Raw genomic sequence first — 19,336 nt, forward strand, 5'->3', positions numbered from 1 at the left:
CCCGCAGCCCTGCTCTCGGCCACTTCCCGGCCTGGCGGGAAGATCTCTCATTTAAGACTCAGATCTGCAAAATCTTTTGTGGCCTAAGCCTTCACTTAGAAGAGGCCATTTCCGCATCCAGGTCCCACCCCGCCCTGCGTAGAGTCCCTGCAAGGCATGAAGAGCCTTCTGGATGGGCATGTGGCACGCAGGTGTTGGTACGTCTGCTTCGCCAGTTAGCTCCTTCCAGACCCTCTGTTTCTCGTTCACTGTTGTTCCCCCAACACCTAGCACCAGCCAGGCACGTGAATGTCCTCAATTAACATTCACTGAATGGACGAATGATTTATTTTATTCTCAGCAGAAGGAAAATGATAATGAATATAAGACACATCACCAGTTCACACGTATCCATCATAAGAAGCAAAAAGACCCAGATGTGTATACTTCTTTCTCTAGAATGAAGAGTGATGTCACATGTTGATCGACTAATTGACACAAGTCTTTTACCTCTGGAATACTCCACCTGAGCCTTGAGACGTCCACAGCCCAGCCACCAGGCCTGCTGGCCCCGTGGTACCTTTGGGCTGTAGGAGGGCCCGAGTGGGGAGACTTTTTGTGGCCTCTCTGGATTTGTGGTGCCCGGAAAGCAGGGAGACAGAAGTGTAGACGTCGGCTGGTGCTTTGTTGCTTTAATCAATTGACTTTATGAGACTGCAGGGTGTGGAAGTTAGCCTGCCATTATGGCTCTTGACTTAACTCATTTCCCTAGACAAGGCAACGGGGGAGTCAGGCAGGGAAGCTGCCTCGGTGAGCTGCTGGGTGACGTGGCTGCTGCAGCCAGTGCAGTCTTCTCCTGTCTTATTGGCCAAACTTCCCAACGCTTTTGGAAATCTCTGTAAAAAAAAAATGTTTTAAAATGCTTACTTATTTTTGAGAGAGAGAGAGTTTGAGCAGGGGAGGGGCAGAGAGAGAGAGAGAGGGAGACACAGAATCCAAAGCAGTCTCCAGGCTCTGAGCTGTCAGCAGTGAGCCTGATGCAGGACTTGAACCCATGAACCGTGAGATCATGACCTGAGCCGAAGTTGGAAGCTTCACCGACTGAGCCACCCAGGCACCCCTGGAAATCTCTTTAAATTTTGAATGTTATCACTACCATTTCCAAAGGGAGGGAGAAAACACATTTCCTTTTTTGTTCGTTTTAATGTCACTCCTTTAGAAGTTTATTCCCAGGGAGCTCTCCGTGGATGCCCTGAAATTTCCGATTTCTCTCCTAATGAAAAGCAACATTTTCAGAGCTAGTCCATGATTGATCAGGAAGTTGGGAACTTGCCCCGGAGGGAGGGTGCCACTGACACTTGCACTACAATGACATTGGCACTAAATCTTCATGTTTGGCTCCTCCCCTCCCCTATAAAACAACACTGCTCACAAATCCTCCTGGATCTTTCTCGAAGTCAGGACCAAGCCGGCTCCCTGCTCGCCTTCTCCATGTTCCAGACACTTCTCTCCTGTTGCTAAGTTAATGATCCTTTTGAAGGTGAAGAATTGAGGTTATTTAATTGGGGGAAAGGTCAGGAGTGATGGAGAAACATTATCAAGGATTATGAAAGGTGTCAGCTTGGCCATCACTTGTTCTGCACAGAGCGACTCAGCTTCCATCTGGGGAGAGAAGGGGGGTTGCCGCACCACATCACGAGAGCTTCTGGCCCGTGTCACTCCTCCTACAGAGCTGAAAGGAAACAAAGTAGCTGCAAAGCAGAGAGGCTGTGCTGAACCATGACTGGGAAGTGAGACCCAAGCCTCCTTTCTGAAAGGGATGCATAGAACATCATCTGTAGAGAAAATTGAAACTTCCTCTTTCTGAACAAGCTGGTGGGAAGCGTCAGCACTAAGATATGGTGAGAAAGTCAGTGTTTTGGGGTGGATAGAGACTGTCGAGAGCAGGTGCCACCCAGATTCACCCCCCCACCCCCCACTCCGCTGGGGTGAGCCAGAGGTGTGGTGGAGAGGACACAGTTAGACAAGGAGTAGTCCTGAAGGAACTCAGAGCCCCCCGAGCCTCGGCCAGCAGGCTGCTGAGTTATATCAAAGGCAGATATCTTTTAAGAAGAGACTCAACAATAAACTAACAACTGAGCCCCCGCTATAGGACAGATGTGTTCGTTCATTCATTCATTCATTCATTCATTTAATTTGAGCGTCTGTGCTGTGGCAACTACTAGGATAGGGGCACAGGAAGCAAAGACAGAGAATGCAAATTTCTGGTGAGGCAGGTGAACAAATGTGTAAGTCGGAATGAATGCAGCATGGTAGGTTCTAGCACAGAGGCAAGCTGGGTGCCGGGAAGCCCAGAGTAGGGGGCTGACACCAAACCTGGAGAGCGTGGGGCTGGGAGACAAGACCTCCTGAGAAGGTGGGCCTCACGAGACGGTAGGCGTGGTGGGCGATGATGATGACGATTGTGTTGATAGGTGGCGTAATGCCTTTGGTGATTTACCTAATAATGTCCTCCTTGCTCCGGAGGTGAGCACTGGTATTCTCCCTTTGGTGGTCTGAGCTCTGCGTGAGGAATTCAAGCGGAGAGAAGCAGGGAGGGCACTGAAGAGCCCTGCTCCTTGTGCAGGCATCTTGGAGGACCCAGGAGTGTGGAGCCGGCCCTGTGGGCAGTGGTCTTCCTTGTAGGTAGGTGCTTGATGTGGGCGGTCGGTGGTGATTTTGGAGCAGGTGAGGAACAAGGTGAGATTTACTCTTCAGAGAGGGATCCCCGGAGCCTGGATGGAGGCTTCCTGGGAGGGAGTGGAAGAAGAGGCACTGGCCAGGGAATGAGGATTGCAGTGAGCAGGAGGTGGGAGGGAGGGCACGTCAGGCACTCCATCAGCCCCAGCCCTTGTCCCGACGAGGGCACTGAGGCTCCCGGTGGACCTCAGAAATACAGCAGGTGTATTGCAGTAGGATTCCAGTGCAGCCTTCTTGACTCCGAGGTGAAAGGCTCTGCATCGTGCCATGGAAACCGAGAGTGACCTTTTGTACTCCCAGTTCTGTGATTTTTGTCTAAATCTTTCCATCCAGCCCCGCAGGCTACGATTGGGTCTCTTTCAGGGTCATGGAAGGGAGAGACCTTTTCCTCTGAGCTTTTCCCTTTATGTTCCGCTTCAGTAGGCATTTGTGGGCTTTGAATGGAGGACCCAGGCTCCTGGCTCACACGAGTGAACCAGTGGTCCAGAAAGCAAATCAGCTCATGTGTGTGGCCAGCCACGGCGGCTGCTGCCAGTGTCCCCAGAGAACACTCCAGTAAATAGCAGACAGGTGCATCCCGGTCCCTCCCCAGGGCAGATCTCGAGGCGATACAGCTTTCTGCAGCCCCCAGGTTCTCCCCCGCAGAACTGAATCGATTCTCTTGTACGGAAATGCACATTTTCAATATTTAGTTGCTTCTGGTAAGTTTTGTTTAGAATGTGTTGAAATTGGAGCCTATCAGACAAATATAAAAATCTTCCTTAAACTCTAGAAATAAGTACACTTCTTGGCTAGGATCCAAGAGTAAGAAACTTCATCCAAAGTGATAATTATCTGGAAAAGTGAAGAAGGAGTCACGGTAGAGGATAAAGGGTTTTGACCGTAACTTGTAATGAGTAAACGTTGGGCAGACTTTCTGGAAGGCTCCATTCCCAAAGGGAGGGGCTTTGGTGGACCTGCTGGGCGGCTGCTTATTGAGTTTCTGTCTGTGCCTTTAGGGAAAAGGCTAAGGCACCAACAAAGCTGGCCTTGCCTCCTCCTTTTCCTTTGAAACCTACAATGCAATTAATTACCAGCTTCACCCCCATACACCTTCCTTTGATAAGCCCCGGTTTATGGGGCCAGTACCTCGGAGCTTCTGCTGAAGCCCAGCCTTCTTGGTAATTGCAATTTCCTGCCCAGCTTTGCAGCTTCCGGCAGGATGCACACACATCCGCCGGGGCCGGTGTGTGCTTTTACTTGTTCCTTGAGTAACAGAGGAAAAGGGTGTTGAACGGTACTCAATGTGAAGGAAAGCTTCCAGCTCTAGAACTCAGGTATCTAGCCAGAAATGTTTTGATTTTCCAAAAGGTGGAAGGCATTTCTAGACAGAAGAGTTTGCTGGAGACCAAGGCGGCAATGAACGAGCTCTTGGTTCCAACTGTCTTCTTGTATTTTTTTCCCCCTTTCTCTCATTTTCTCCAGAGATAAAGTGAGGGGAATTGTTGGTAAAAACAAGTGCACAAATATCCGTAGCCGTGAACAGTTAAATGGTTGTATTTCAATGGTGACAATGAGCCAGAAACGAAGGAGAGGTCAGTAATACCGATTCCATCTTTATATGAACATCTGTTATTTTGTTCGCCGTGGATTTTGCATCACTTTTGATTTCTTTTTATTCTTTTCATTTTTTAAAAATGTTCATTTATTTTTCAGAGAGAGAGACAGAGCACGAGCAGGGGAGGGGCAGAGAGAGGGAGACACAGAGTCTGAAACAGGCTCCAGGCTCTGAGCCGTCAGCCCAGAGCCCGACGCGGGGCTCGAACGCACAGACTGTGAGATCATGACCTGAGCCGAAGTCGGACGCTTAACCGACTGACCCACCCAGGTGCCCTTGATTTCTTAAATATTGCACTAGAAGATGATTTGTCTTGACCACTGAGTTTTTTTGAAATCCCCTTTAATTTTGCACTCAAGGCCTCCCAAACCCTCACCCTAGTCCTGGCCCTAGGCTGGTTCACTGTGCCAGTTGCTATCATTACCACCTTAGCTGATTCATTGATGGAGGTAAAGAAAATAGAGTTGCTCAGGCCTCTCCTGACCCCTCTGCCTGGTCCCCTTTCTCTGCCCTCTGGCACAATTTCCTCATCCTCAACGGCCTGCTTATATGTGCCCTTCATTAAGAAGCTTCCTCTCACCTCTGGAGAATCTTCTTCCCTCCTGCACCCCCGCAGCACAAGTACTCACCTGTGCTCTAACCCTGTTGTCCCCCAGTGCACGTTTTCCCCAGATCCCCATTTGTTCTCCTCACCAGATGGGGAGCTCTTCAGGGTTGGGCACCATGCTTTATTTATTTATTTATGTCTTGCGTGGTTTTCTTAGTGTGTGGTTGGTGGGTACCCACTGAACGGTTAACATGGGATTACTAGGTACTCAAATGGTTTTGCTAAGTATTAATACACCGGGAGTGTGAAAAAAGAAACTGGCAACGTGTGAGTCCTTTCCTCTGTTCCTGTGACCGTGGGACCCTTCCAGTAGGCTAGCGATTGGCGGCTTGTGGAGCGGGCCAGGGTAGGAATGCAGGAATCTGGAAAATCGGGAATGTCATAACAGGAAGTCTTGTGGCTGGGTAGGGAGGGGACGGGGTGGTGGGTAGGGGAGGCATTCTGGAAAGCACACACCATGTACAGCTCATTCAACAAATACTTGCTGACCGACTGATGGGTTTGGTTGACCCAGAGATAAGTGGGTTGTGCTGTCGAACCACAGGTATAAGTGCATTGGGAGGGGACAATCAGGAAAGGCAGGGGACCCTCGGTCAGGGGGCACGGGAACGAGAAGGCACCGAAAGCGCCCCGGGAGAGGGAAGATATTGACAGAAAGAAGGGAAGTAATGATTATGTGACATTTTTCCAAAACGTACATCTTCAGAGTGATCTGTACATATGTTTTTTCCTTTAAACTCGGGTCAAAGAAATGAGGAAGTTAAATGCTGTGGAGAGGCTATTGTTAACTCCAGCCAAAATAACTGGATAATATTTTTAGTTTTACTGCTCTGGGATATTTAAAGGAAAATAAATAGGTTTTATAATGAGACCACAGTGCACACACTGTTTGCCTATTATAAGCTGGACTTCTGGAGAAGCCTTGAGCAATGATTTAGGAAGGTCATAAAATGGGAAAGCAAAAAACAAAAACAAAAACACTGGTAAATTAGCATCCAAGAAATGATTCAGACCCGCCTAACGATGGTTTGGTTGTCTAGGACTGTCCAGGAAAGTACCCTAACGTGATGGCCTACGACAGCAGCCAGCCTACTTGGCGTGGTTCTGAAGGTCCAGAACTGGGGACAGGCCAGTTGGGGGCTGCAGGTCTAAGACGTGTGGTGTCCTCCATCTGCGGACATGTACCCCGAGTTTCTCTACGGGCCGTCTGTAGCGCAGCAGACCCCTGTGCTCCTTGGGGGCAGCGAGGTTCTTCCACCAGCGAAGATGGACGTGGGGTGGGTGAGACTCTTGCGGGAGGACCGGGCTCGGACGTTAGCTGTTAGACCCGGGAAAGGAGGGGGCCGAGCTGATGATTTGTGAAGGGGCCGGGGCCTGAGGAGACGCGTCACCAAGGCGCTTCAGTGCCCCTGCCTTGAGGTGATGCCATTGCCCGGGGAAGCCCTACCTGTGGGGGCCCTGGACCCACCTCAGGCAATCCTGTGGCAGTTGGTTCTGTGGACCCTGCTAGGTGGGGTCGGGGCCTGGCAGGCTGTGGGGGCAATCAGGGGAGGAGGGGTGCTGGTGAAACCCAGCGCTGTTCGTGGCCTCAGAGGAGTCTGCCACGTGCCCTGTGTGGCCTGTCCCGTGGCTGCCGTGTGCGTGGCCCTGTCAGGCAGAGTCTGGCTGGGGCGGGGCCTGGCGAGGAGGTAGCTCTCAGCTCCCAGCTCCCAGTTCCCGCCGTCTGCAGAGGCCGTGGACGGTACTGGAGGCGAACTGGACACAGAGCACCTGGGCTAGGGAGGTGCTCTTCCACGGAAGGCGTGCTGTAGAAGGCTCTGTGGGGATGCCCCCATCCCCTGCAACGAAGCTCATGCTTGTTGGGGTTGCAGGAGGAGGGCGGCTGCGCCCAGGCCTGCTGACTGTTGGGCAGGGCCCAGAAGGCTTTCCGCAGCCCCTGACCAGCATTGGGTGCTTGCCTGAGGGCCCGGCTGCCCCGTGAGGGACGGCACGTCCTGAATAACTAATAAACCAGGGGATAGTGTCGGGGAAACGGGGAATGAGGACATTCTCCTGGATCCACAGCCCCCTGTCGCCCTGGGAAGCACCTGTGAGGCCTGGTTCCTCTCTCTGCCCTGTCACTGCTGCCCTGGGGAGGAGGGTGGGTGCTGTAAAGGGTGCACGATTAGAAGGGCAGACCCACTTCTGATGTTCATGGGGCCCAGGACAGGGGGGTGGCAGGGTCGCTTGGCCCACAGTCCCCCCGCCCTTCATCTGCCCACCTTGGGTCTGTGTAGTCACGAAAGGCCTGGCAAGTGGCCTGCACACACCCAGCCCTCGAACCAAACTCCTGACTCACACCCCACTAAAAACAGACCCTCTGGCCTTGGGGTTCTTCTAGCCTAGGACGCACCCAGCGAGGAGGACTGTTCAGGCCCTGGAAAGCAGGGCTGGAGCCTCCGGGCTGGGATTTCTGGGGTTACAAGTACTCAGGGTCTGGTTCTGAAGTGAGGGCATGGGCCCCCCGGAAGCAGGTCCCCTTGGCCCTGCGGACCCTGTACTGGGTTGCTAGGTCCGCTGGAACCAAGTAGTGCTTACTGGGTGGCTTGAACGACAGGGATGCGTCCTCTGACAGTTGTGGGGGCAAGGAGCGTGAGATCGAGCCTCCTGTCTGGCTCTGAGTCTGCCAGGCACGGCTTTGGAAGCCTGGAGGCTGACCTGGAGGCTGAATGGTTCCGAGAACGTGGTTTTAGGAGGCCACTGTAGTTTCCCAGGTGAGCCCAGCTCATGCCTGGGGGGGCGGGGGGAGGTCCCGCTAGGAGACACTTCTGAGGTGCATCCTGGGTGGGTCATCCCCAGGTTCTGGGCAGAGGCCCAGGGAAGTGAGGTAACCACCAAAGTCCTCAACCTCTTGCCGTTTTGTCCCCTGAGCCCGACCCCTGGAGGTCAGCCGGCAGAGAGCTTCTTTTTCTAGGACGACTGAAGTAACACATGTCTGCCATGGTTGCATTTCCAGGTCTTGTGATGGCAGAACAGTTAAATCTTGACCTAAAGGCTTTTGACAGGGGTTGAAGAGGGAACGGGGTGTTGGTGAAGGGCTGGGGCCATGTTGGCCTCATCCCTCTGCTGCCCCGCCATGGAAGCCTGGCTTCCTGGCCGCCTGCCCGAGCAAGCCACTTTCCAGTCCCCGTTGGCGGGCATGACTCCGTCTCATACGTGATCAAGAAACTCTTTATCCAAACCATCGCTTGAATTTGGACACAGGGAACAGAACAAAACAAACCTGGGTGCTCAGAGCCTGCATGGGCCCGCAGGTATGCCCTGGGAACGTTCCCTGTAGACCCCTGCCCTGCCCCTTCCTGCCCCCTTCCCCCAGAGGGCCCACAACTGTTTGCAATGAATGTGACATTTATTCTTCTTGGCTCTGTGCAAAGTCAGGTGAGATTATTGCAGATAGAATATAGAAATATTCATTCTCTCTTCCAAAAAAGGCTCTTAAATGTCAAATCAAATTAAATGAAATCATTGTATCAGGCAGAACACATATAAGTTGCAGATGGTGTAGTCTCTCTATAAATTTCCCCAACCTCACTGCTTCCCCTTAGATTTTATTGACCTGGCCAGTTTAAATAAAGTTCAGATATACTTATTAGCTGAGCAAATGTCATTTGCTAGAGTCTGAGCAAAAGGCATCCGCTAACTTCTCCCCCCGCCCAGTCCTCCCACCACCCGCCCCACTGTTGGTCTGGCTTCCTTGCTGGACTAATGTTAAGGTTCTCTGACAGCAACTTCACCTGACATAGTTTTACCTCTGCAGCCCACCTTTAAATCGCCCTGAAAGTGATCAAAGGGCAATTCCCGGGGCTCAGCATCCAGGCCTTGGCTCTTCTGGGGAGGCCTTTTGGAGCCCCCAGGCTGTGGGAAGGAGCCGGAGGAGGGAGCCTGCGTGGGAGGCACGGCGCGTGATAAACACGCCCTGCTCCAAAAGGCAGGGGCCCTGTGCACAGATGTTGCGATGTTATGAGATAATTTTAGGGCCTCAATGGGGCGAAAAGGGTGGATTTGTCAGAGAGGGGCATATCTCGGGGGGTCTTTTCAGGGAGCAGCACCACGACTTCATTACCATGTCAATCCTGGGAGAAGGCCCTGATTGAACACAGCAGTTGGCTGAATGCATACGGAGCGGATGGAACCCTGAATGAATAGTGAATGGAAAACCGGCTGGAATCTGCCTTCAGCTTTGTTTTCGGGGATGACCAGTGTGAGGGACCCCGGAGCTCCCAGCGCAGATGGGAGGAGGAGGCAGCCATGTGACGGGCTTCTGTCTCTCCCTTTTCATCCTATCACTCACTCGCGGGGCTTTTCCTCCATATTCGTAGACATCTTTCAGTTGCCTCAACGAAATTTGCTTCCATCTCCCTCGCTCCCCTGAAGCCAACGCAGCTTTGGGGAGGGGGGGGGGCGGTAAATAGACATGAAACGCAATAGCAGATGCGGCAATCAACGTTTGCATTTCTCTTTCAAAACCGTGAAGTTTGAAGATCCTCGGCTTTGTGAGTTTTAGAAGTAATTTGAACGTGTAGCCCAGAAATCACGAAAAAGACAATTCCAAGTCTGAACAAGTTCGGAACTACTTCTGGAGTCCTCCTGCGTGAAGGGAATCTGGGTTCGTCCAGAGAGGGTTCGAGCTTTCAGAGCGCGGCCGCGTCCGAAGGGGCCAGTGCTGTAAATCAAAGGGCTCTGGCATTATCTAGTTTCCTTTCTGGCTTTAAAAGTTAGAACAGATGTCACAAGAGAGGACAAAATGGATTTTACCCACCAAGAGGGGCTTTTCTTACCGTCTGTAATAGGAAGTGCCTTGAAATGCTAATGTACACAGTTTGTGTCGATGGGGTTTGCATAGAGATGGTGGGAAACAGCTCTGAGCCCAACAAAACCTTTTGTTATTAATCAAGAAAATCTGGTCTTCTGAAGCAGCAAAGAGCTGGAAATTAGCGAGGCCAGCAATGAGGCCAGGGAGCAAAAATGCAGGGGAAGATCCCAGCGCTCCAGTAAGACTTGGTATCTGGGGCCATGCCGTATTTCCATGCCCCCCCACCGGCCCCCCACTTCTCCGCTCTCCCAGAGCCTCCGTCTTTAAAGGGGGAGGGGTATTTCCCTTGTATCTTGTACTTTAAAGTCGTGTGTTTTCTTTTTAAGCAATTTTGAGAAGCAGGCTGGAAGAACATCCATTAAAAGCACGCTAATGAAGCGGGGCTGAGAAAAGCAAGCTAAACACCACAGAAGCAAAGCGGAGCATTTTGCTCAGCTAATGGGCTTGATTATGAGATTTTACAGGCCCTTTTATAAACTCGAATTTTATTTTGTGCCGGGGAACAGGAAATTTCTGTTTGGTTTTAAACATACATGATCATACCGCCAAATACTCCTAATTTAAAGCTGTGAGAGGGGGAGATTTCATGTCTAAGAGAGGAGGGGGCGGAAGAAGCCCTGCCAACCGTAGTCAGGGCACAACCTTCACGCCTCGGCCGGAGAGAGAGTGGCCCCGGGGGCTGCAAAGCCCTCGTGGTCACCTCCCTCTCCCCCGAGCCGCAGTGGCTCTCAGAATCTGGCATCCGCTCACAGCGTCTGGCGTCGTTCCCTTTGGGATGGGGCGTGTTCACCTCACCTTGTCTCCTCAACTAGAACAGGGAATTCTTTGTGGTCGGGGGCTAGCCTCTGCCTTTTAGGATATTTAGCAGCGTCCCTGGCCTCTACTCAAATGCCGGTAGCACCCTTCCCCCATTGTGACCACCAAAAACGTCTCCAGACGTTACCCAACTCACCCCTGGTTGAGAACCACTGAACTAGATAGATCACCTGCCTTAGGGTGATAGGAGCTGCACTGGAAACGTGCCTCGTGACGGCCCAGGGTCCAGGCTGGTGCTGGGTGTGGGGCCTCCACGCTGGTGCGGTGATTGATTGTACTGGGAGTTTGGTAAAGGAACGGACAAGTCCGTTCCAAACAGCAGACTGGTGCCTTCTTTCAGGGTCTTTCCCTGGGACACCAATGGTTTTGCATTTTCCCTCATCTTCCAGCTAGCGGGCTGGGGGCAGGGAAAGCAGGAGAAAGAAGCAGGAAGCCCGAACAATCCACAGCCTGGAGCATCAGCTCAGCGTTGGATGCTGATGGTGTGACGCCATATTGTAAGGCTTGTATACGTTTAGCCCCATGGGCAGATGGTGCCCTGTGTAATAGACCTGTGGCTGCCCTAACCTCTGGTAATATATATTTTTTAAAAGTTTACTTATGTATTTTGAGAGAGAGAGAGAGAGACAGCGAGAGGGAACATGAGTGGGGGAGAGGCAGAGAGAGGGAGACGCAGAATCCCAAGCAGGTTGTTCACAGCCAGCTCGGAGCCTGATGCGGGGCTCCGTCCCACTGACTGTGAGATCATGACCTGAGCCGAGAAGGAAAGACTCAGATACTTAACCGACTGAGCCACCCAGGTGCCCCTAACCTCTGAATTTTGAGTGAGGCCTTGCTACTCTTTGAATTATGCTCCATTATCCTTGCAGGGACACCTTGCTTTTTGGAATACGACTTGTTGAAAAGTTGCCCGTGTATAGGATGATAAGCATTCACTTACGAAATCAGTGTTAAGCACACATTGTATACACTTTTCTACTAAAAACAAACCTGGAGAAAGTCTGTTATAAAGAATTGAATCGTATCTCGGGCCTTCCTCCTCCTCCCCATCCTGGATCTGCTTACAGTAGGTGTGGCTCTAGAGAAAACACTGGCAGTTCCCAGAGGCCTCCCACCGGTACCCTGGAGGTGTTGTGATCCCATTTCCCATGGCTTACTCGCTTGGACAAGAGCTCAGTGAGAGAACTAAGATCATACGATACAGGGGGACCCCAGGGCATTCACAGACAGTGGCCACTCTGGGCTGCACTTAAGAATTCTTAGCTGCGCTGGTTGTATTGATTACATCGGTAGTCTGTGTCACAGACGGGCCACGGGAGGTGTGCTTCCTCAGCCGTGTGCAGACACGGGGCTCCGTGACTCGGGGACTCCCAGGACCCAGGCGGCCCCAGCTGCACAAACGTGCAGATTTATCGACAGCCGCTCCGCTCTTGCCCCATCTGCCGAGGAAGCTCTGGCAGCATTGACCTAACAAGCATTGGAGAAGCGTGGGGCTTTCGGAATGTGCTGGGTGGGAAGGGGAAGCCACTGTGAAAATCAGGACAGCTGAGGAGAGAGGGCCAAGGGGCAACGGGCTTCAAAGTAGCTTCTTCTAAACCATCCCTGTGACGTCATCATGCGTCCTGGCACCGCCTGAAAGTCTATCAGGTATGCGTTCGTTTGGGTTCACAGATAATTTCTTTTAATGAATGCACATGTCCACACGGGAGACCCTTTGAGCCGGTCTAGGGCCTCGATGCCCGCCTCTGACAGAGGCAGAAATGTCCACAGAGGCACGGAACATGGCACCTGCTGGCCTGCGGCCGGGTGGGGCAGGGCCATTGACTCGGCACCTGTCGCTTCTCTTCTGTACCGACTAGACTGAGCACGGGCCAGGCCACAGGGAGCAGAGGTTAGCACGAGGGCCAGTGGAGGCCAGTGGATGGAGGGGCACAGGGACGGAGGGGTGAGGCCAGTGCCCCCGGCACCGCTCCCGATGCTCACCTGGTCTGGAGGGGAGGGGGGACTCTCTGTCTGACCTCTCTTCCCCCCGGAGCCGCCCACCCCCTCTCTGGGACTCAACACCCAAGATGACATCATTAGAGAGAGAGGGCAGCAAGTCCAAGGATGCAATCAAGTTCTGTGGGTGAGCGGGGCCGCAGGACAGCTAATCATGACTTCTGAGGGACAAAGGCCTTTTGCATGTGAGTCATTCAGCTTCCCAATGATGTTTTTTGGAACACGGCTTGTCAGTGGGTTGGGGCCAGAGGGGGAAATGGTGCCAGGGGCCCCTTTCCCAGCCTCGTTCCCACCGGCCTTTCAGATTGTCAGCCGGTGCACAACCTTCCCGATCACCTGTCCCCGCCAGCGCACCCAGACCTGGTCCTGCTCACGAGCAACTCACCTCCTCTCAGGCCTAGGTGTTCGGGAAGCAGGACATCCTCCTCGACTGAGATTTCACTCATGAGGGTGAGAGTACGGAGCAGAAAAAAGGCTCCAGATTTCACTCATGAGGGTGAGAGTACGGAGCAGAAAAAAGGCTCCGTTATAAACACCTTAACAAGAGCCAACAAAGGAAACGCTGAGTCTGTGGCCGGCCCCATCCCGGCTCCAGCGGGCCTGCGGGGGAGGGCAGGGTTTTGTGTGGAGTTCAAAGCCCCGAGTGAAAGCTAATGAGGACCATTGTATTTGGGCAAAGGACAGTGCGGGGAGCGCTTATCAGAAAGGAGGGTTAGATTACCCGCCTCCAGTTTCTGGAGGTTTTTGAAAGGCTGCCTTCAGGGCCCCTGAGGCTCCAGCGGAGTCTGTTTCCTGGGCACGTTTTTCTAGGGGACCCCTTCAGGGAGTGGCTCCTGGGGTCCCAGGGATGCCTGCTCTGTACCCACAGCAAAGGCACTAACAGACATGGGGGTCGGGGGGAAGACGGTTTGGGGGAAAGTTGCCCCACGATTGCTCGAGTCCTGGAAAGTCAGTATTCCTGAGGAGCCCCCACGGTTTGGGGGGGGGGCAGAGACGTTGTTAGCGGGTGGGGATGGGCTTCAGCAAGCTAAACCCGCTGAGAAACCCAGAGCTGAGGATGCCTGTTCTGAGACACCAGGGGCTCTAGCCTGTCAGTTCTTTGATTCTAAATTCAGGAATCTGGGACCCAAAATCAGCTGCTCTGATGTAACACTGGTCAGTGAGTAGCAGAAGGCCATCAGTCTCTAGAACCTGCCTTGGCCTCTAGAAAGTGCCCATTACTTCTAGGAATCCGGGGCCAGGAGGGACGCCCCCCTCCGAGGGAGCGCTTGGACATGGAGGGAAAGGCCCTTCCTGTGCGTTTTGGGGACTCCTGTGTCAGCGCCCTGGTCACTGACCGGGGCTCCGCTGGCAGGACCCCGCCAGGCAGAGGGCTGCGGTCATGTTCCCAGGCGTGAAAGCAGGCTGAGCTGGCCCTGGGGTCCTTGGTATTGTCTTGCTCATCCCGGTCAGGTGCCACTGTAGGGAAGTCAACTCCAGAAGTGCTCCAGAGTCACTCGTGTTCGGAAATCTGCTTTTCTGTGTGTCTGTTCACTTTCCCATTGACAGAATGAGAGAAACAACGGTCTTTTTTGTCCCAAACGGGAACAAATTCCCTCACCCGCAAAACAGAACCCAGCCACACCCACCGGGAGGAAATTACATACTGGTAATCAAGTGGACTAAGAAAGAGCATGAAAAATTATAGCATGAATGATGTTGAGTGTATGATAATGAAAGAAAGTGGTGAATAATTGTGCAGCAGCATTTCCGGGAAATACGGCTAGCACTCCAGGACCGCTTCCCGTTGGCCAGACATTAACTTCTAATTAAGATGTTAGCTCCTCTCTCCTCCCTGTGTTCATTTGTATCGATTCTTCCAAAAGTCTCCGATTTCGTGCAATGTTGACAGAAGTAACGCGGGCCACGGAGATGCAGAGAGCATTCTAGGCACGCGAAGGAGGAAAATGCAGGGAAGGAAGAAAAGACGTGAACGGCGTTATCTCTTCCATGATTGAAAAACAGAGATGCGGGGCGCCTGGGTGGCGCAGTCGGTTAAGCGTCCGACTTCAGCCAGGTCACGATCTCGCGGTCCGTGAGTTCGAGCCCCGCGTCAGGCTCTGGGCTGATGGCTCAGAGCCTGGAGCCTGTTTCCGATTCTGTGTCTCCCTCTCTCTCTGCCCCTCCCCCGTTCATGCTCTCTCTCTGTCCCAAAAATAAATAAACGTTGAAAAAAAAATTAAAAAAAAAAAAAAAAAAAAAAAAAAAAAAAGAAAAACAGAGATGCTGGGCAGAGGAATGCAGGGGGACGGGGGACAGCTGGAGGCCAACTCTGGGCCCAGAGAGACGCTGGAGGGAGAGGTGGGAGGGTCCTCGGGGGGCGCAGGGTGTTGTCTGAGTCCCTGAGTGCAGAATTCTCAGCCACCTGAGTCTTCGAATTCTCAAAATCTCCCATGGCATTTCCAGAACAAATCAGTTTGAATTCACTTGAGTCAGAAACATGTCTGCTGCTGTGGCCTGACTAGGAATCCGGGGCTGGGGTTACTACTGCAGAGCTCCCCGAAATCTCAACAGCCTCCGAGCAGGGGGATGTCTGGGGAGGAGGAGCTGGCGGGGGGTCATTTTCTGTACTAGCTGGGTGCCCGCTCGGTGCATTGCTCTCCGTCTTCTGAGAGCCGGGTCCCGGAGCTCCAGCCTCTAAGTGCAGAGAGTTGGACCCAGGTGGCTTTATGGAGCCTCAGAGGGCCCTGAAAACACTCAGCAAATAGCATCTTGGTGAATTTAGCAAGGCCTTCAGGTACTGAAGAGAAGACCTCTGGCCTTGACATTGGGCTTTGCGTGGGAGTCTCTACCAGGCAGGGAAAGGATTGCATAACTGTGGCAGCTGACGGGTGCCGGTCCACAGGGTCGGCCAGGTGCAATCCGTGTCCCCAGCGCCATCCACTCCATCCTCTGAGCGCCGGGAGGTGGGTGCTCGTGTTTCACGGGTGAGAAAGCGAGGCTCAGATTGCGGGCCCGACTTGCCTGTGGCTGTGCAGCTGATGAATAGGGAGTTGGGGTTCGGCTGGACCGTCAGACCCCAGACCTGAGCCCCCAAGAAACGGCTCTGCTGCCCTGGGCTGTATGGAAGGAAGGGGGTGCAGGTGCCTGTTGAGTAACTGTGCTTTGCCTTAACTGATGGTTCTTGATTAAAAAAAAATTTTTTTTAATGTTTATTTATCTTTGAGAGAGAGAGACAGAGAGACAAAGAGACAGAGTACGAGCAGGGGAGGGGCAGAGAGAGAGGGGAACACAGAATCTGAAGCAGGGTCCCGGCCCTGAGCTGTCAGCACAGAGCCCAATGAAGGGCTTGAACTCACAATCCACAAGATCATGACCTGAGCTGAAGTCAGACGCTTAATTGACTGAGCCACCCAGACACCCCTAGTTTTTGATTAAGAACAACTCATCTTTCAAGCAAATTGTTTGCCAAAGTGGCAAAGTTTGCCAATGATCCCTTAATTTTCTTTCTTTCTTTCTTTCTTTCTTTCTTTCTTTCTTTCTTTCTCTTTCTTTCTTTTCTTTCTTTCTTTCTTTCTTTCTTTCTTTCTCTTTCTTTCTTTCTTCTTCCTTTCTTTCATGTTTATTTATTTATACTTTTTTAAAACATTTATTCACTTTTTGAGAGACAGAGAAAGACAATATGAGTGGGGCAGGGGCAGAGAGAGAGAGGGGAACACAGAATTCAAAGCAGGCTCCAGGCTCTGAACTGTCAGCACAGAGCCTGACACAGGGTTCGAACTCACAAACTGTGAGATCATGACCTGAGCCAAAGTCGGACGCCCAACTGACTGAGCCACCCAGGCGCCCCTTTTGTTTATTTATTTATTCTGAGTGAGAAGGAGAAAGAGAGAGAGAGGGAGGAGCAAAGAGAGAGAGGGAGGAGGAAAGAGAGAGGGAGAGATAATCCTAAGCAGCTTCCAGCACAGAGCCCGACGCGGGGCTCAATCCCACAAACTGTGAGATCACGACCTGAGCTGAAATCAAGAATCAGATGCTTAACCGACTGAGCCACCCAGGCGCCCCAATGATGCCTTCCTTTAAAAAAATATAAAATTAGCACTGATTCCAGGTTTTGTCTATATAATATCGCCACCCTCTCTGGGATACATGTTCTGGAGAAAGAAAGAGGGAACCAGTGGGGGGAAGCAGCAGGTGGGCCCAAAGTTATACCTGCAAGAATGTCTCGTGGGTCTTGACAGAAAAAGGTTGAGAAATCTGTGTCAGGAAGTGGCCGGGTTCCACCTTCCTTATTTCGTGGTAACCCCAGGGTGGGGGTTGGGGGGTGGCATTATCTGGTGATGATAAGAAAATGAGGCTCAGGCAGATACAGGACTAGTGTTGTGGGTACAACTTTGTGCTCCAGAAAGATATGCTCAAGTTGTAACCCCTGGGACCTATGAATGTGACTTCTCTTGGGCCTAGGGTTTTTGCAAATATAATCAGCTTAAGATGAGGTCATGTGGGTGGGCCTAACGCAGTGATGGGCGTCTTTATATTTTTTATTTAAAAAAATTTTTTTTGACGTTTATTTATTTTTGAGACAGCAAGAGACAGAGCATGAACAGGGGAGGGTCAGAGAGAGGGAGACACAGAATCCTAAACAGACCCCGGGCTCTGAGCCGTCAGCACAGAGCCCAACGCGGGGCTCAAACTCAGGGACCGCGAGATCATGACCTGAGCGGAAGTCGGCCGCTTAACCGACTGAGCCACCCAGGCGCCCTTAATGGGCGTCTTTATAAGCAGAGGGGAAATTGGACGACACGCCCACAGGGAAGACAGAGAGAATCCCGGATGATGACCAGGCAGAGGCTGGAGGGACGCGCCTACAAGCCAAAGACTGTTTGCAACCAGAGAAGTCAAGAGGCAAGGAGGGATCCTGCTGTAGATCCTTCCGAGGGAGCATGGCCCTGCTGATACCTTGAGTTTGGACTTCTAGCCCCCAGAACGTGAGAAAATGAATCCCTGTTCTTTTTTTAAAATTTATTTTGAGAGAGAGAGAGGGAGAGAGAGGAGAATCCCTGCTGCAAGGTCTCAGAAACCAGAGGAGGAGCAGAAGTTTGGTGCATACATCCTGGAGAGCTTTGAGAGCATGAGTGCAGGCAAGAGGGTAAGAACCTGCTGAGTGTTCGGAATATTTGCGCTTCATCAAGGGATCGGTGAGGGTAAAGGAACGGCCTTGCCCGGTTACATCAGCTGTACTCCCAGAAGGAGGGAGAAACTCGGGAGTTCCCTTGCGATTTAGGGGTCCTTAAAGAGTGCAGGAGTGGGGGTGGAGGGAAGGACTAGATTGGTGTCAGGGGCTGTGGCTGCAGGCTGTTGTCCAGGTGAGGGCTGGGTGCCCGAGGAAGAGAACCACCGAGTCTGGGTGAGAGGCAGGGACCAGAGAAGGCAGGAGCGGGCCCCGGGGCAGGATCAGCCCACAGGAGGCCCAGGGAAGTCAAGCTGGCTCGGGAGCTGTTGACATACAGAGCATACGTGATTTCTGATGATAAATCACCCTGGAAAGGCATTGAATATCGTGATCGTGAGTGACTCAGAACCCAAGTATGTTGCTCCTCTTGTAATGTGGGCGGCCAAGTTATGTCGAACGAGATGAAGGGGTTAGTATCTCATGAATGTGCGTGGGAGGCTGACTGCATTGGAGAAAGAGTTAATAATTAAACCGTTTGCGCCACCACAATGGGCCGGGGCTGGCCAGGGTCCCCGGGCTGACCCCACTCCTCACCCGCCCCGTTGGTATGTGGCCCACATGGGAAGACCACAGGAAGCCCGGACCGCGGGCCCTGAACAACAAGGCATTTTGCTTCTGGAAACTGCCAGGACAGGAAATTAGTGAGGCCGATTAGGAAAACCAATTTGGCTTGACTTGAATTGGGTGAGGAGGAGGAGGAGAGAGGCGAGGGGAAGGGGGTGTTCAGGGAGACCCTGGACTCCCCTGTGAGGCGTGAGTTATTCACCTCCCTCCTCCGGTGGGGAAGCCAAGGCTCAGAGAGGTTAAGCAGTTGGCAGGGGCTTTGCGGCCGGCCAGGAGAGAGGGTGCAGGCCTGTAGGCCCTCAATGCCTCCAGCCTGAGCCCACCGTCACCCTCTGCCCCTGCCCTGCTGGACTGCCTCTCCCAGACCCCAGGCTTGCAGGCCCTGACAAGAAATAGGGGGCCCAGATCCCGCCTCCAGCTCCGGCTCTCTCTGGTGGTGATCAGGGAAGAAGCGGGAAGAGGGGTGTCAGCCCCATACTACCATTACCTGCCCTGGGGCCCTGGACCGCCTGTGGCTTCTGGAAAGGGGTTGATGATGCCTTCCTCTGGCAGGCGGGGCAGACTAGATGCTGTCCCCTCCTCGCATCGCACGGTTCGTGATTTTGGGAGTCTCGAAGTGAGAAAGAAGGGGTGTGTGTTCAGAGGAGTTGGGCCGCGGGGCAGGAGGCCACTCCTGCGGTCGCTGAGCATCAGGGCCCCCCAGAGCCCCGAGACCTCGCCTTGCTTTCGGCTGCAGCACCTCCGGCCCCACTCCTTTCCCACGCACCTTGCAGGGGGCAGCTCTCTTCCCACCCCACGAGGTCCCATCCCTGCCACACCTCTCTCCAGGGCCTGCGACAAGAGCCTGCTTGGCCATCAACCCGACAAGGAGACCCCCCTGAGGTCCTCACTGCCCGAGGATCCCCTCTGCCAGATCCTCCTTGTAGGGGTGCCAGCCTCCTCTCCCTCGTGGCGGGCCGGGGCCGCTCCTCA

The 19,336-nt window shown here is 52.9% G+C and overlaps 1 long non-coding RNA gene across 2 annotated transcripts; it reads right to left on the reverse strand.

Annotated features, from left to right (window-relative positions):
- Nucleotides 1–313: 313 nt before the first annotated feature.
- Nucleotides 314–13,062, reverse strand: LOC123581642. 2 transcript variants are annotated; one of them, XR_006703890.1, is made up of 2 exons: nt 12,974–13,062; nt 314–875 (listed from the first exon to the last, which is right to left on the reverse strand). It is a non-coding gene; the product is annotated as an uncharacterized LOC123581642 (long non-coding RNA). The 2 variants fall into 2 exon arrangements; XR_006703889.1 differs by lacking the exon at nt 314–875 and adding an exon at nt 9,394–9,624.
- Nucleotides 13,063–19,336: the final 6,274 nt, after the last annotated feature.

Source organism: Leopardus geoffroyi, chromosome A3, assembly GCF_018350155.1.
Source record: "Leopardus geoffroyi isolate Oge1 chromosome A3, O.geoffroyi_Oge1_pat1.0, whole genome shotgun sequence".
Taxonomy (NCBI): domain Eukaryota; kingdom Metazoa; phylum Chordata; class Mammalia; order Carnivora; family Felidae; genus Leopardus; species Leopardus geoffroyi.